The following is an 18,885-nucleotide window of genomic DNA, read 5'->3' on the forward strand; positions in this document are numbered from 1 at the left end:
GTATCAGTCTTGTGACAGAGCCGACACAAATGCACCAGTAGAACCTAGTGCGCAGTTGTTAGAGGCTCGCACCGCTGAGCACAGCCTGCACGACGCAAACTGTTTTCTGAGTGGTCTAGGTACCCCCATTTTCACACGCTTTCAAGGGTGGGGCATGCGCGTCGGGATCGAACATATGTGTCGTCAGAGCTAGTTCCAGTGGGTCGTACTTATGACGTAGCATCAAAATCCTTAAATACTTCACCGATAATTGTCTTGCTGTGGTGTCGGTGGGTTAATAAAAAAGAAAAGTCAAACTCTAATGGGGGGCTGTTAAAACTGAATACCAAACTGCGGCAGAATGTTTTATCTGTGTAGCTGGAAAAGGAATGTTTAATGCGTGATAATGCAATATTCTCAGATTTCCTGAGGACCTTACCTTGCTAAGTAACTCGGGGGACGAATTGCAAAGCATGCTTTCCGCACTGTACGAACCGAGTAGAACCGTGGGCCTGGAAATGAATATGCAGAAAACTAAAGTAATGATCAATAACCTCGGGACAGCACAGCGGTTTTAGATAGGTGGCGAGGCAGTGGAAGTGGTAAGCGAATATATCTACTTAGGCCAAGTTGTGACCCCGGATCCCAACCATGAGGCAGAGATAATTAGAAGGATAAGAATGGGGTGGGGTGCATATGGCAGACATTCTCAGACAATGAATAGCAGCCTACCGTTGTCGCTGAAGAAGAAAGTGTATGACAACCGCATCTTACCGGTACTCACCTACGGGGAAGAAACCTGGAGGCTCACTAAGAGGATTCAACTTAAATTGAGTGGAGCGGAAAATGATAGGTGTAACATTAAGGAACAAGAAGACAGCGGAGTAGGTCAGGGAACAAACACGTACTAAGGATATATTAGTAGAGATTAAGAAAAAGAAATGGACGTGGGCAGGGCATGAAATGCGAAGGCAAGATAACCGCTGGTCATTAAGGGTAACAGAGTGGATCCCTAGAGAAGGCAAGCGTAGCAGGGGGTGGCAGAAAGATAGATGGGCAGATGAGTTCATGAAGTTTGCGGTGATAAATTGGTCACAGTTGGCACAGATCCGAGGTAATTGGAGAATAATGGGAGAGGCCTTTGCCCTGCAGTGGGCGTAGATAGGCTGATGATGATGATGATGATGAATGAAACACCCGGGGAATCGACTCTAAAAAGAATATGCATCAAAGTGACTTGTTACAGTTGACACTCGGCCACATTTGCCGCCTATACTCCGGCACAAAAAAAAGCCGCCCGCATCTTCCCACGGGGGGAACTCGAGTAAATGCGTCGCATCTACTCGAGTCAAGCAAAGCGTCACGTCAAGCGTAAGCCATGCAAAGACGCCCTTGACTGAATTCCGAACGCGCGCTCCGCCGCTTATATACGTTGAGGGGACTGCGTAAGCCGGTCCCAGTCGACGACGTTGGCGTACTTGTAAAGCGGCGTGGACTCTAGGTGTTTGAGCCATCCGCGGATGTTGCTTGGCCGGAGAACGGCACACCGGTTATATGCGCAGCGCGCCCGAAGGAGAGGAAACCGCGGAAGAGAGAGTACTGCACATGCGCCGGCCCAAGTGCGTCTGCCGCGGCTATGGCGCAACGTGCCGCGGCTATGACGCAAAACAATCCACTTTAATCCAATCCAATCCAATCCAATCCAATCCAAATCCAATCCAATCCAAGCCAAGCCAAGCCAATCCAATCCAAGCCAATCCAATCGAATCCAATCCAATGCCCCTCGCGAGAGAGTGTTCGAATCCAATCCAATGCCCCTCGCGAGAGATGTGTTCGCTTTCGCCTCGACTCGACGCGCATGCGCAGTGAGCGTGCGGACTACGGACGCCAACGCGGGTGACATCGTGAGTTACTGAAATGCTCTGCATTTAAAATATTTACAGACGGGTCGTGTACGCTTGATCGCAGTTCCTCCGGGATCTTTGTCTCGTCCACTATACAGATGTTCTCTTATCGTCTCGAGCGGACAACGTAATCTATGTCAGCCGAGCTCCACGCCATCAAGGAAGCCATCCGGTACATTCTCCACCACCCGGTAGGGCAATGGACCATCTTGACAGATTCCAAGGCAGCCCTTAAAGTCTACTGCGCCACGACTGCTTCAGCATTCACGAACACGCCTCTCGTGAAATAACTTACTTGCACCACCAGGCTAAAGACACTGGGCCCTAAGTGACATCTTAGTGGCTTCCCGGCCTCTGTGGGGTTCCAGGTAATAAAAAGGCAGATGAAGCAGCTCGCAGGGGCCTTTAAATGCATATTATGACGAAGGTCTTCTTCACCAAGCATGATGCCTCAGCTATGACGAAGGCACTTGTTTTAATGGAGCGGAACCATTTCTGTTATCTTCGTGGGCACTATTATCCGTTTTTGCACTATATAGACCCCGAGCTGAGGATTAACCGGCCAAAGCGGCTTCCGCGCCGACTAGAAACTTTGTACCACTGATTACTCCTCAATGCAGCGCTTACAAACATACCTGTTTCGACTTGACGCAACCTCGAATCCTTGCTGCGGATCGCCGGAAACCATGGAACACCTACTGTTAGAGTGCCCCTCGCAAGGGGCCGTTTGGAGCAGAAGATCGAACACCTACTTCCCGGACCAATCAACCTAAAAGTGCTCCTTGGCCCCTGGCACACCCCTTCAGCGGAACGCAAAGCACTAATGGCGTTATTTGAATACCTGGACGAGATCGGCGTCAGTGCACTGATTTAAACTACTGAGAACATGACGTCCGTTGAACTGTTCACATAAAATTCCTAATGCCTGCTGTTTTTACTTATTCTCTTCTCTTTCTTACGTTTACGTTTACGTTTTGTCGTATACGGATGATGTGGCCGTATTTTGTGCTGATCAAGCGACTGCGAGTAATGTACTAACGGTAAAAACAGAATATTGCGAAACCTAAAGCAGTACTGTAAATTTTATTAATTCCATACCGACGTGGCACGGCAGAAGGCGCGATACGAACGCCGTCGACGACGAGGTCGAGTGGACAACCACGCTCACAAAGTATATATGAGACTACCGCTTGAAAGGTATCGTGAGAACACTATTTTGGGCAAGAGAGAGCAGAAGAAATGCAAGCGCAAATGGAAGTGTGAGCCGGTCAGCATGCATCTCTCGTCGTCCGAGCGACGATTTGTAATACGTTTTGGATAGCCAAGCTATGGCATATCATGCAAGCGCATTATTGTAGGCGTCCTAACCTCCAAAAGTTTGATAGGTTGCTTGGGTGTCCGTGTGGCAATCTTGCTTTCAGCGAACGAAGCGCAGTAACTTGTTTCGCACGTTAAAAGGGGCTGGGCTAGAGTTATCGAACCTATTTGTTGCAAGCCTGTTTTCGAGATTTTTGTATCTGTGCGACCAGATAGATCAATTTCTTCGGTCGTACATACAGATTTGGTTGAGCTCTGCTATATCAAATTTCATTGTAACTAAGAGCTATATGAAGAGATATGCAGTGAGTGGGCTCTTAGGCGCAGAAGTTATGTCTAACCGGTTTTCAAGCGAGCGAGCTTCTACGAAGTGCTTGTCGAACGCGACGCGTAGGTTGTTGTCCTGTCATGTAGTAGAACATTTGTGCCCCGAAGCAGTGTATAGAATGAAATACCTCGAACTGCATAAACATGACGTGCTGAAGCGCGTTGAGATAATGATTATACCTGCAGAATTTAAAACATACTTTTTTTTTAAATTCCACAATCAGAGCTTACTACTTGAAATGAGTCTTGATGAGAGGCGTTGTTTTTGCTATGGGGTAAGGATTGTAGAACATGTAATGAGCCTGAAGGTGTAGAGCCTGGCTTCGCCGATTGTTTCGATGCCCATCTTTCTCGAATGTCCTACAGCGGACTCTCAACAAAGACCTGCCTCTGACACCTAAAAGCATACGTTTTTTTGAAATTGAGCGTGATGACGTTGCTCATGCTGTCTTTCTCCTTGGTCTCCGTTCTATAAAGCGTAGCAAAATGGCTGTCACAAAGCGACGCGAATGCTAGGCCAGTGGCTTCCTGCTTTGTAGAAAATGTCAGAAAACCGAAGGAAGGTACGCCAAAAAAAATTACGGTGATGACATTGTGCCACTTGGAAGTTTATGAGGCGTCATGAAAGCCCACAAATCCCTGCCAATCAAACGTTAGGCAGCGTTGTTATTACGCCAACCTGACTGATTGGCTTTTGTGTTTTATGATGCCAAGATAGACAAAAAAGAAAAGGACAAATTAAATTTCGTGTACGACCGTTCACTACAAGGAGTATTGAACAAATGGAAAGGCCAATTTTAAGTGACGGATGGCCGCCTGATGTTTTCTTTTTATATGTACCACTTTTATTCAGTGCTACCTATTATCGCCGCTTCGTTGACTTATTTTACGTCGAGGAGCATGAATAAAAAAATTGTAAATCGGTAGAGCGCTATGCTTTCAACATAACGGTTCTGGGTTCGAGACCTTGTTCAGGCGATCACATCTTTTTTTCTTTGCGCCTTTCTTTTAGTTCGTAACGTTCGAGAGACATCTATGGTACGTGTCTAATGCGTGCTCCCTGTACTTCAATCTTCCGTCGATGGACACATTATGTATCGCGCGATGGTCCTTTGTATTGCGCAGTAGTGCAACCTGAGGATACGGAAGGACAATTTTGTGGAATTTTAATGGCCCCTGAAAGCTCAGCTGGTATAGGGATAGGCTTTTAACATAGCGGTCTCGGGTTCAAGTCTTTGCTAGGGCGAGCCCATCTTTTTTTCTCCGCGCGTTTGTTTTCAGTTTATAAGGTTCGGGAGACATCTCTGGCACTGATGTCTAGAGCTTGCTCTCTGTACCTCATTCTGCCGTCGATAGACTGATTAGAAATGGAACGATGGCCCTCTCTATTGCGTAGTAGTCCATCCTCGGGATACGGAAGGACATTGTTTGGGCTCTTGAACGGGCCCGGATAGCTCAGTCGGTAGAGCGTTAGGCTTTTAACCTAACGGTCCAGGGTTCAAGTCCCTGTTCGGGCGAGCACATGTTCTTTTCTCGGAGCGTTTGTTTTTGGTTAATAAGGTTCGATAGGCATCTTTCGTACTCATGTCTAGAACGTGCTCCCTGTACCTCATTCTGCCGTCGTTAGACTGATTAGAAATGGAACGATGGTCCTCTCTATTGCGTAGTAGTCCAACCTCAGGATGCGTAAGGACATTGTATGGGCTCTTGAACGGGCCCGGATAGCTCAGTCGGTAGAGCGTTAGGCTTTTAACCTAACGGTCCAGGGTTGAAGTCCCTATACAGGAAAGCACATTTTTTTTTTCTCGGCGGGCTTGTTTTTGGTTTATAAGGTTCTAGAGGCATCTTTGGTACTCATGTCTAGAACGTGCTCCCTGTACCTCATTCTGCCGTCGTTAGACTGTTTATAAATGGAACGATAGTCCTCTCTATTGCGTAGTAGTCCAACCTCAGGATGCGGAAGGACATTGTACGATCTTTAATGGGACCGGATAGCTCAGCCGGTAGAGCATTAGGCTTTTAACCTCACGGTCCAGGGTTCGAATCCCTGTTCGGGCGAGCACATCTTCTTTTGTCGGCGCGTTTTTTTTTTTTGGTTTATAAGGTTCGAGAGGCATCTCTGGTACTCATGTCTAGAACATGCATCCTTTACCTAATTGCGATGTCGGTAGACTGATTAGAAATGAAACTATGGTAATCTCTATTGCGTAGTAGTCCAACCTCAGGATACGGAATGACGTTGTACGGGCTCCTGAATGTGGCTTTACCTAATGCATTCAACAGTTTTTTTATTGCGTAATCTGGCATTGGTAATGTCCCAGCAGTTTCAAGTTTCGAAAAATATTTTGCTGCAGTCGATTCCCCTCATTCCCTGTTTTTAGCCCCCACTACTCATGTATAAGTAGTTTCCTGTAAGAATAGTTTAAAGAACACGCACTCAATTGACACTCATGTATTTGAGATCAGACCTATAAAGCATATTTTTTATTTATTTTGCCCAGATAATACGCACATATATGATTTGATATTACTGACGGTCGAGTTCCCTAAGGCGATGCAAGCAGCACGGGTTGCACCAGTGTTCAAGAATGGAGAAAGAAACGTTGTTAATATTATCACCCTATTTCAATATTGCTAATCTTGTCAAAAGGTATAGGGAAAATATTACATATTAGGGTTACGTCTTATTTTAGTAAGCATGAGTTCTTCTGTGATTTTGATCATGGATTCAGAAAGCACCGTTCCACTGAAACTGCACTTTTAAAGCAAAAAGAAATTATTATTGATGCTTTCAATCTTAAACAATTAGCAATAGGCATTTATATAGACTTTTCAACCGCATTCGACCTCATAAATCACTCAATTCTTCCGTCCAAATTATATATGTATGGGATGAGGGGAATAGCCTACAATTTGTTTAATACCTATCTTGCGCAGAGAGCACAATATGTAGATGTCAACGGGTTTAAATCTTCTATACAAGCTATTAAAGCTGGTGTACTTCAAGGGAGTATTTTAGGGCCACTTTTGTTCTCTATTTATATTAATGATATTGTCAATTGTACTAATGATGCAACTTTTGTGTCTTATGCCGATGATACTACAGTTTTTGCTACAGGCACATCGGAAAAAGAATTAAAGGTGAAAAGCAATAAAACACTGCTTGATTTTGAGATTTGGGCAGGCGCGAACCAACTCAACATAAATACGAAAAAACTAAGATTGTTGTGTATTCCCCTTGTTGTGCCAGAGCGCCTGGCCCAAAGGCGTTGCACGAGGCGACGCGCCGACAGCGAGGCTGAGTCACGCCTCTCCCTTTCGTGGCTGCGGCGCGGCCGAATCCCGAATCTCAGAACGCTGCGGCGCGGCCGAATCCTGCATCTCGGAACGCTGCGGCGCGGCCGAATCCCGCATCTGAGAGCGACCAAACAAGGGCATGTCGCTACGCGTGGAGGCGAGGTCACGGAGACGGCAGGAGCATCGCCCTCCCTTTCCCATTGGCGGCGTAGTTGACTCACCGCTTCGCTACCATTCGTCGGAATTCAAACTTCAGGCAGCGAGAGCTCTGATTGGAGCTTTTCGAACTTCTTGGGGCCACAACGAACTTCCCGGGCTATAAAAGAAGCCCGGAGGCTCTCATCGTCGGCTTTCCTCGGCGGCTTCTCTCGGCACCAGTTTCTTCGGAAGCACCGAGTGAAAAGGGTGCTGTCGCCTTTGTGCGAGTCATTTAACGTTTGCTTACCCGGTACATACTGTATATAAATGTTACTTTAACTCTTCGTCGGCTCGAGGACTTCATCGCTCTGCTCTGCGCCGCGTCGATAGCGGACGGAGCAGGGCAGCGTCGCTTCACCTGGTGACTGCGCTCGGATGGCCAGTCGAAACAGTGGAGGCTGCGGTGAGAGGGCCCAGTCCCAACAGCGGTGACAGCAAGCGGGATGGCTGATCCCCAACATCGGTGACGAGCTGGATGCGAGTCACAACCTGGGAGGAGCGCTGGGAAAGTCATTCCCAACCTTAGAGGCAACGGTGGGATAGTCATTCCCAACACCTTAAAGGAAAACAAGTAGCTCCAATAAGTGTTAACGTAGGCAGTACGATGATAGAGATTGTCTACTCTGTAAAAATCCTCGGAGTGATTTTTTTCAAAACATTTAACGGGGAACGAGCACATTCAGTATGTGCAATAAAAAGCGTCATCTTCTGTTGGCATTACTGCTCGAATGAGGCATATTTCTCCTGTGAAAGTGAAGATGCTATTGTACAACTCCATAGTATTCTCCTTGTTTTCTTAATGCAGCCTTGTGTGGTGCAAGACGGGAGTATCTAATTTGACAAAAGATACCTCTATTACAAAAAATAGCTGTTCGCTGCATAGCTCGCGTTCACTTCCTTCATCCCTCTAAAAACCTTTTCTTGAAATATGACATTCTTTTAGTGTACTCTTTGTATAATTGTAGGATGTTGGTAACCTACAAACGATCTGTATGGTGTAACAAAAACGTCCTAACCTTGCTAGCTAAACCGCGGCGGGTGAACAAGTAACTGGCTGCGGCATAGAGCTATGTTCAAGGCTTTAAACCACCCCATTCGGCGGTTGCACCCCGCCCTATACTGTGCGTGTGTAAAAGCCTCCATCACAGTCTCGCTTTTCTGTAGCCTCCGCGGTGATGACCCTGAGGAGTGGTTGGACAGTAAGACGCTCTAAAATGCTTTCAGGAGGCTAGAATACAACTTCAAGCGTCCTAATATCGCATTCTCCCGCTTCGGTGTATGTGGCTGGTTGTGATGGAACCAAAACTACACTATCCCCTCCTACGTTTACTGCTCCATTCAACTGCTCCACATATTTCGCTCCTCTAGAACTCCTTTTTTTGAAGAGAACAAACCCGATGTGTTCTTCCAAGCATTTGCACGAAACAGACACTTCGTTCCTTGAAGTCATTCTTGTCCAAATCCGCCGTTTTCTGGGTGTTGGATTAAGTGCTTCAGGACCAATAATAAGCTTGATGTACAAGAAATCTTAAAGGTTACTTATCCCCCCTAGCTCTAGTAATTCTTTGTATACTGCTACATTGTTACATGTGTAGAACATTCTACCTGACAAGCAAAGCAACTACCCTCCGCTGCAGCAGAATTTTTCCCTCTGCATATCCTTACGCAGCGTTGACAGAACACTCCTTAAGGAGGACGGCAACCTACTTTCCACTACAGGGATTGCAAAATTGTTGCAGGTTCAGAACATTGCCAGAAAAATAGCATCGGGCAACCATCTACACACATGTATGGTTTAGGAAGTGCTTCTGCAAGGTTTTTCCAACATTTTTTGTATACCTTCTTATACCTTCTTTCAGAATTTCCACTGAGATATTATTCTTTTGTTAGCCATGTTTCAATAAATGAACGGTTTAGAACCAACCACTTGTTGCCACTCTAATTTTTCTGCAAACCCGTATTCCATCCCTCCTTTGGGATTCACAAGTGCTGAGGGCGCACGTCTCAAAACACGCCGAAACTCATAAACGTTACCTTTGCCGCCGAACAATCTCTTTTTTCACCCGCTGACGCACTGAAGCTTATCGGCAAATACGCAAAGGTTCTTGTAATTCTGCCTATCAGGAGTCTATTTTCTGCGTGGCAATGTAATTCCTATTTGTGGGCAGGTGCAAAACATTGAACAAGTAATTTCATCATCCAAACCTACCTTTAAAGGCGGCGGCACACCAATCAGTTTAACGCTGAGAAAAAATGCAACAAAATAAATTTACGAGTGAGCAAAAGGAAGAGAGTGTATGCTTAAAATTTTATTGCTACTTTATAATATCCATTTATGTATTTTTAAAACTTTGTGGTGTTTCGGGCCAACTTGTGCTCAGTGTTTCAGGAAGGCAAGCTCTGATTAACGTCCTAACGTTCCTGCATTCTTACTACTAGCGCTTGCTTGGCAGAAGAGTGACATCGGCGCCTTGAATCTACCAGGAGCACTGCTTTGTAAGCGGCCATAAAATCCGGACTCGCAGCGAGCGCGGGAACTCCCAGCTGGAATTTCAGGTGCGAACCTTTGTCTCCTCACCAAGTCAGACTTATATACAACTTGCGAGATATAAAAAGTGAAAGAAAATCTCGACAATCAGATTGTTTCTCAAGAGGAAAAAAAAGCGGCAAAAAAACCGTTACTGTTCTTCCGGATTGGCTCTTCGCATTCCGAAATCGGAAGTGATTGCACCTGGAGTAACTCCTTCGGTGCACGACGGCTTTCCGCTTTGGAACGACGGAGAAAAATTGGGAGGCCGTTCGGATGCCCACTGACCAGGAAGACACAGACAAAGGGCCCGTCACACTATAGCAGATAGAAAGAGACACAGAACGGAAGGTGAACGTTTTCTGCGGGAGAAATGTTCGTTGGTCCTTTTATCTTTCTTGCGGTAATTTTTATTCTCTTCTTCGCGCGATGCACTGAACAACTTACAGTACGGTTTTCTTTGATTTTTTTCTGGTATAGGGAAGAAAATGAACAAGGTGAATTCAGAAAACGATATTTTTTTTTCTCCTCTGTGCGTTAGTTTGCATCGGACAGGGGAATGATGACTACTACGTCCGAACTGACTGGATGTAATTCCAACGTCCCCTTTATACACATGACTTTGCACTCACAGTAACTAAAATTCTGAAATGTGATTTAGCTTATTCTAAAGAGAACTCAAAGATGAGACTGAGGAAAACTGCACACAAAAATTCACAACCGCCGCACAAAAACTGACAAATTGACAACCGCAAGAACGCTGGCGCGTTTCACGCTTAAAAATGAAGTTTAGCTTCGCCCAATATTTTTGTTTTATGAAGTTTTCGCGCGCTTTTTGAACGCAGTCTTTTCCATCCAGACGCCCTGATTGTGTTCTTGTTTTTTCAACAAAGAATACAATGTTCATTTCTAAACAAAGGACAGCATTAGCTCTACTCCTTTACTCGTGTTTAGCATAACAACATATGAGCCATCTCACTCAATGAAGGAACCGCGGCGGTGGTTGAGTGGCTATGGTGTTGTGCTTCTGAGACAAGGACGCGGCTTCGATTATGAGCCGGGGTGGCCGCTTTCCTGATGGAGTCGAAAAGCAAAAACTCCCGTGCGTTCGCCCTTTCGGCGCACGTATACATCCCCCGGTGGTGAAAATTAATCAGGAGCCCTCCACTATTGCGCACCTCATCGCCCGTGAAGCATCGGTGCATTAAACTTCATAATCAATAAATCACTCACTCAATGAAAGTGTATTGCCGTGCAAATCCTTTTCCCGCGCGACACAGAGGTGACACAAAATTTAGTTATGCGTCTGGCGTGGTTGATTGCGGTCAAAGCAAGTTTGTCGAGCGATATTGCCATTTTTACGCCGTGAACGTGTGCGTATGCACACACAATTACCAGAAGGCAACACACAGACGCTGCTAGGCACAGCCACCGGGCAGAAACGCGCAGTGAGAATGGATGCGTTCAGCGCCACCCTGCATCATTTTCTGTTGGCACGAGCCCTTTCTTGTTTCCCACTATCTCTCCGCGCAGCTATTTTTGGAACGAAGGAGCCATTGGAAGCTTTCACAGCGCAACAGCATAGGCCGCTGGCATGATTTCGGCGGATTTTGAAAGACGGATCGGCTCTTGGAGGAACGTGCGGTTATCTGACATTGATATGGAGTAATAATGTCGCTTCAATACTTTACACTGCTTGAACGCGGTTGAAAACAATTTTGTCAAGCGATAGCCCGGTCGTCGAGCCTATTGCGCCCAGTTAACGCGCACACACTGGCACCGCGAGAAAGAACCACATTTATTTTAGGTCCAGAAACAAGATGCAGCGTGAGATATGGGAAACATACAGCATGGTTTCTGGTAAAGAAGGGGATTACGTCAGCGCACCATCTATAACATTATCAAAAAGAGAAATAGACTTCTTGTCGCGCTAAGAACTGAGCACGCGCTCCTTGTACACAGTGTGCAGTTGTAATCACACACGTTCAAACTTTTTTGTATCTTTTTGTTTTTTGTGTCTCCTTTTACACAAGCACGTGTGTATATATATGTTCATCCACGTAAATAAATCAGTTGTTAGTTTGCGCTTCGTCCTGTGTTGTAGTTTTTCTCGTCCTTGTTTACCAGTCTAAGTTTAAGCGCTTTCCATTCAAGCTATTCAAGTTATTTTATTCGATTACAGCCAAACCTCGTTACGACTAACCCCACATTAACGAATTTCTGAAATTTACGAATAATTTTTGGATCCCCGCAAAATTGCATATATCGTCAATGCAAAAACGTTTCAAAACAGCGATTTTCAATACAGCGTGTAATAAAGAAACGGAACGTGATTTATTTTCCCAATTACAATCGAGGAGCACCAGTATAACGAATTCGGCTAAAACTAACACCGCCGTAACTGTCGCGTGAAACAGAAACCACCATTTCTCTGTGTATTTTCACAGTGCAGTCGCTATCATCATCACCATGTCGAGCGCGAACAGTTTCCGCCACCTGTGGTTTAATGTGCAGTAGCCTAGCAGGCCTAGCCGGGTTTGCCTCTTTTCTCTCGCGTTGGTTTGGGTTTCAGTAGTCGCTCGGTCGTTCTTGACGCTAATCCCGTGTGCGGGCAGGTATTTCTTTATTGTGAGTGATTTTCCTACGAAGTTCGTGCGAGATCCAAATATGAATGCAGCTAGCGACAAACAAACAAGTAGCGAGAATCATCTTTAGTGACGAGGACGACGCGAAGGCAGACGGCAGAGGTTGAGCGAACGCAGAAGAAGATTAGATCGTGTCGAACATGGATGTTTTTAGTGCACATTAACAAAGTGCCCACTTTCATTGTTCGGGGCAATAACGTACACCATGAGGTATTCAGCAAGGTGGAATATGTAGAGGCATGCTCCTAATCGGTCATGCGTGATGCGCGCACGAGAACGAACTAACTTATTTCTTCAAATACAGCAGCCTTGTAATCAGCGCAACATTTTTATTTGAGAGTCTGCCTGCCTCCACACGCGTGTACTGCCATGGTACGTCACTTTCATTCCTAGTTGGAGCACTGTCTTATAACCGCGAGTTTTTCGTTACGACGATATTTCAAAAACAATGAAATAATTTCTGTTGTCCCGGGTGATCGGGTGATTCGTTATATCGAGTATTGACTGTATTAGGCGTGGGTTAAGTGTGCAGAGTAAAGAAGTTTCCATATATATATATATATATATATATATATATATATATATATATATAAGGTTAGTAGAGACAGAGACAAACGAGAAAGACTTAGAAAATAAAAATAAGTTTACTGACGTTTCAGGGAGAGGACTCCCTTTCTTCAGAGTATATATATATATATATACATATACATATATATATATATATATATATATATATATATATATATATATATATATATATATATATATATATATATATATATATATATATATATATATATATATATATATATATATATATATATATATATATATATATATATATATATATATATATATATATATATATATATATATATATATATATATATATTTATATATACTGTAGAACGATAAGACGAACGGGTAACTACAACAACTCCACTTTCTGCATCGCCTAAGCGCGATCAACTACGCCCTTACGCCAGTACGCCAACAACACCGCAGGGTAACATGGCATGCACTTCCCGCGGAAGACTGAACCGCGTAACTTAGAACTGATGAGACGTGATTACGTGTGCTTTGACCTTTTGTTTCCTTTGTACCGAAAGCATTCGCTTCACAAAATGTAAATAAAATGGGACAAAAAGTGACAAAAGGAAGTGCAGAGCAATCGCGAAAGAACACACTGTTTGGTAGAATATTTAAAAAAATACAACTCTAGGATTTTCACAGCCAACCCCTTCGTCAGATCAACTGATATGAGCCAAACGTCCTGCATTTAATCGGTCCCTCTCGGGTATTGGGACAAAATAATTTGGTCCAATGACACAAGCGTGAAACGTAACCCAAAGTCCGGTCATACCCGTTGGCAACGGGATAGGTAACCTTGTAAATAAGGCACTCACGCAGTTAGTGACATTGTTCGCATGCCCAGAATTGATAGGACTGACCGAATTGATACGACGTTGGTTTGTGTATTTTTGTGTGCAAGGGGCGGGGGTGGGAGCCATGTTACCAAAGAAGTAATTCATCCATACACACGAGAATTCGGCAAAAAATAAAATCGTCAAGGTCGAAGGAGATTGTAGCCTTAATTGCAAGCGATTTTTTTTTTGTTGTAAGGGGAGTGCTCTTTGTCTTGCGTGGCGCTCACCCCCGTCGTCGGAATGTAATTATTCCAGCGGCACGTTTTCGCGCCCAGCACGCTGAAGGGCTTAGGAAGGCTTTACGGGAGCTGTGGCTTTTCGTCAACTGTGGCCACGCCAGCTTAAGCCTTTAAGCCCCTGCTTTCAGAGCCTGCAGCACCAAGTTCTGCTTCAAGTAGTGCGTACTGTCAAGAGAAAAACAATGCCCTGATGTTGGAGGTCTTTGTGTTTTAACCCTTCATTAACATGCGCGAAGAAACATAAAAACGCGCTCGCGGTCTGAGTAACACGTAATACTGTGGACAAAATCTGCGCCCTTGGAATGGCATTGCCATGGCTTCTTTCTGAAAACATACAAAGCAGTAGCGTTAAGGCAGTGTTCTTTAGTGTATTATCTCGAATATTTTTTGTCAGTTTCTCCCATCTTGAGTTCTCCACTAATGGTTATTTTTGATGCCAGTGAGAATTCGATATCACTGCCACACATTTGTGAGGTGTAACTGCCATTCATTTGAAGTGCGATGGTACCTACCTGTCCAGTCGAAGACAATCTTGTACCCTCTAAAGTATTCGAAACCATTCCTATAAATAATGGGGTCCAAATAAAAAAAACGGTTGCACCGCACAAATGACGCTTACAGTCTGGGCTTCTGTGATCACACTTTATCTTTATCCTGTGGGGTGAAGAAAACGTGCTGAGCGAAAGCAGTTTGCTTGTCTGCAGTATCACACCCTTAAGAGTATGGTGGTTCTACGCCTACTGAACCTTTTCGTCGTTTTGTCAAGTGAAAATGGTTCATTGGGAGAGAGGCCTAAGAATGTGTCAAATAGGGAGTATTAACTCAGTCTCATTTGTGTACACACTATACAATGTAAAAAGGAGCTGAAAGACGTCGTCATCAACAACAACAGCCTACTCAGGTCCACTTCAGGGCGAAGGCCTCTCCCATTAACCTTCAAACGCTCCTGTCCGGTGCTGCTCGGCTCCATTCCATTCCTTGCCCCGAATTTTCGTATTTCATCCTTCCATCTCGTTAGTGGCCTTCCCCTTCTTCTAGTCCAATCTCTTGGTATCCACTCTCTCACCCTAATTGTTCACCGATTGTCGGTTCGCCTCACTACACGGCCAGCCCAAGTCCATTTCTTTTTCTTCATTTGAACTATGATACCATCTACTTGAGTTTGTTTCCTGCGAGTGCATAAAAACTGAGCAGAAAACTATTCACTTGTCCTGCGGTGAAAGGTGATTAGTGATACTGCTTAGGAAGGTGGAAGTACATGTAATGGCAGGAATGTTGCCTGAAAGCCTATTCCAGGCAGCTACGGTGCGAGGAAAAAATGGTGTAGAATAAGTAACGGTGTGTGGACGTGGGCGTGTGACTTGAAGGGGGTGACCAGAGCGTTGAGAGATGTGCTCTGGGGGAACAAAATAAGGTGTCATGCACACAAAGGTGTGTACAAACTTGTGAAATAAAGAAATACTGGCGATATGGCGGCGAAAAGAAAGGACGGGGTAGTTCAATTTCTGCTTTCAGTGAAGACACGCTGACGTCATGGGAGTGCGAACTATGGATAAACCTAGCGGCACGGTTTTTAAGAGACTCAAGGACTTCTTGCATATAGGCTTATTATGGGCTCCAGATTGGAGAAGCATATTCCAGTTTAGTTCCAGTTAGACAATTAGACAAGACTTACAGTAAAGCATCACGTTGTATAACAAAATTATGGTGGGCAACATATTTGATATATCAAAACAAAATACTGAGCGCCAACGATAAGAAGAAAACAAATAAGAAGAACACATCCACGCAACACCTTCGGGGCATCTAAAAACAATGGGGCCTCAAACGTGCACTTTTTTAATTACAAACGTCCCTTACACAGAACCATCTTTACTAAAAGAAAAAAGAAAAAAACCCTCGCTAATACATACAGCCATCATTTTTAGTAGCCCTACAGGTGTTTACTCACCACCTTCATAACATAATAACCGACTCTGTACCGAAACAATTTTGTGTGAGGCACGTCCAGGATTTTGTTCGAGATGAAAAAAATCAACCACCCACATTTTTGCACCTTGAAGAACAGGCTTTGTGACAGCTAAGTGGGACATCAAACGTTAACGATTGCCTTACTACAAAAGTTAGGAAAGCGGAAGCACACAAAAATGATGTGTGAATTCAAAACAAGATCCTTAAAGTACGTTGCACTAGGCTCAAGGTAGCGGCGTTCATGGAGCTGGGAGCCAGGCGCGCGGAATATTTTGTTAAAAATATCATACGTCAATACCTTTTTCCTTGGGATACGCCAGCTCGCAAAAACAATACCGGGCCCTTCGCGACAGCTTATTTACAATTTGGCATATGATACGCAGTTTTGGTGCTTTCGCGGCTGTCGTTTTCTTTCCACACCAATTTTTAGTTATTTACATAAAGTAAGCGTTGAGATTTTATTGCGGTGGGGTGCAGAATGAATTATGTTGGCGGATAATGTACCACCTACCTGAAATGCAAAGCTTTAAATACAGCATAAAATTTGTAGCAATGAAAATATTTGGTTCTCTACAAGAAGTCGTTTTTAAAATGTGGCAGCGGCTTGTGATTGCGCATTCATTCAAATGCAGCGATATTCAATACGCCATAGCAGGTATGTGCTCTCTCTGTGTGTGCGTACACTTCGCTTCCTTCATAGTACGGGAACGGTTCTTTGAAGTGCACATCTCTAGCTCTCTCGCTCGACCCAAGTTTATAGAGCACCAAGGCGGCGTCCCGGGGTAACGCTGTTGTTCGCGGTATACCCCGGAGGCTTCGAAAGCCAAGCGGTTTATATAGCCATAAGCGTTCGAAACTCGTGAAACTTGGGCGCTTGTCATACATCTCCCCGTTATTTGGCGGAAAGAAAACTATAGTTGTGTGTGAAGAACAATATACGTAATTATCCAGAAGCGGCCGCGTACCTTTAGTTAAGCACGCCCGTTGGGTGGGTTTTTAATATAGTAAACGCAAAATGTGGAACTGCAACGCCGGCACGTAAGGGGAGAAAAGCGCAAAGAGAACAGAACTCCCGCTGGCGCAGTTTCAGGCAGGGGGCGCGCACGGGGTGCGCGCCCTCTGTCTGAAACTGAATTGCACGGGGTGGTAGCAGTTCGCGGATAACGGCGGTACAGCCCATTATGGAGAATCACTGCTCTGAACTTCCGACAGCTTTCACATTGATCCAAACGCCTTTATTTTCGTTATGGTTGACACTACTAATCCGTGCGCTGTGATAATATAAATAATTGATATCTTGGTTGCTAAGTCCACGCCCCAGCATAGCCTGTATCAACGCGTGCTGCAGCAAAATACAGTGCTGTCATAACACTTTGGCCAAAACTCAGCTGTGGGTGCCTGTAGATCTCTGGGTGTCTGTCCCGTTGCTATTGTAACCGAAGCACCTTTCGGCTGTGCACTGAAGCGTGAGTCTAACGTTCCAATTCGCTATTTCGGAAGCCAAATTTTACCGCATTTAAATATACAATTTAGTCGAAAGAGCAGTTTTCCTGTGGGCACTGTGTGACGAGTTTAAATCTCAAAGCTTTACGGTAGGCAACAAGTCCTACAATAAGGGGGAGGTATGTTTCCCTCTCATGCGGGTTTTTGGGGCGCTGCGGCTACAGCAACCTGGCCGGAGGGGCCAGGGCGTTAAGTTAAATAATAACGAGAAATTTACAGATCCACTTTGTGAAGAAAAGGACGAGTGTTTGAATTCCGGCAGAGTCCGCCGCTTTGTTGATGGATGTGAAAAGTGCAAACGCCCGTGTGTTGGAGATTTCGGTGCACAAAAAAAAACCCCAGGGGCTCAAAACGAATGCGGAGCCCTCCACCACGGTACGCCTTATAGTCTGTGTAGCGTCAGCGCGTTAAGCCTCATAATCAATCAATGAATCACTCTGTGAAGATGGTAGTGCGCGAAGCTGTAGCTATGGTGGTTTTTCGATTGCCTGGTGCATCTCCTCGTACTTCTTGAAACAGAACGCAGAATCTCCTTCGATTCCCACTCTCCTTCTTTCGCGCGATCGACACGCTTAGTGTTGTGCTCATCTCGCTTAGCGTTCTGCTCCTTTAGCGGCAAAAGATGGCCTTCTTCGGCCGCCCAATCTACGTGATCACCTCTTTTTCACCCACTCACTCCTCTCACTCTCCTCTCCTGCCACCTCGCTTCTCCATAAATAAACGCGGGTTGCCAAGGAAATTCAATTTCCGCCACTCCCCTGCTCCTGCGCCATCTCTTGTACCGATCCGTTACAATTGGAATTAAAACCCGCCACAAGGTCTATCCTAGGGCGCAAGTAATTTTTGTATTTTCGACTTAAACGTGTTTCAACTTTTTCTTTTATGCGATCACGAAAACAAGCACAAAATATTCCAATTATTATACCACCGCTAATACCACTTAATAATTGGAGTCATGCCTCAAATGCGCATCGTTTTTTTTTCTCCACAATGCTGACAAGTACGGATTCTTGGGCAAGTTGGTGTGGTGATTTTGACAAATTCATAGCGCAAAAAAACGAGCACATGAAAGAGGACAAAATTGGCAAGTTGTCTAACCCATTTCCGTAAAGCACCGGTTGGGTGTATCAAAGGACATGGGACGCCATGTGTAGCATGCGGAGTCGGTGTGGTGTACGATGTTCCCCTATCTTGCGGGAAGCAATTTATAGGCCAAACCGGCCGATGTCTTAACGACCAGTTAGGTGAGCAGAGACGGATTGTCAGCAACTACAGAGACGGACATTTGTCTGCTCACTGCCACGACTGCGGCTGCGTGCCACGGTTTGAGCAATTTGTGGTACGTTCGAAACATAAGGAACAAAATGTAAGAGAAATACCAGAGGCAGATTTGATTCGTAAAGCGGGGTTGTCCTGTGTGAGCGTGCCTTCACTATGTTTGTCAGATAAGGAGGCAACGTTTCTGCACATGGCTGCAACACGTCAGCATTGGCGGTGAGACTGGGAGGTGAGTGCGGGTAGGCTGTGGATTCTTATATGTGCGTGTATGTG

The 18,885-nt window shown here is 45.0% G+C and overlaps 2 non-coding genes across 2 annotated transcripts; both read left to right on the forward strand.

Annotated features, from left to right (window-relative positions):
• The first annotated feature begins 4,971 nt into the window (after positions 1–4,971).
• Trnak-uuu (transfer RNA lysine (anticodon UUU)) lies at positions 4,972–5,044 on the forward strand. The gene has a single exon. It is a non-coding gene; the product is annotated as a tRNA-Lys (tRNA).
• A 468-nt stretch (positions 5,045–5,512) lies between these two features.
• On the forward strand, positions 5,513–5,585 carry Trnak-uuu (transfer RNA lysine (anticodon UUU)). Its single transcript has one exon. It is a non-coding gene; the product is annotated as a tRNA-Lys (tRNA).
• The last annotated feature ends 13,300 nt before the right edge of the window (positions 5,586–18,885 follow it).

Source organism: Haemaphysalis longicornis, unplaced genomic scaffold (genome assembly GCF_048455015.1).
Source record: "Haemaphysalis longicornis isolate Haplotype H1 unplaced genomic scaffold, Haemaphysalis longicornis Haplotype H1 scaffold_4, whole genome shotgun sequence".
NCBI lineage: Eukaryota > Metazoa > Arthropoda > Arachnida > Ixodida > Ixodidae > Haemaphysalis > Haemaphysalis longicornis.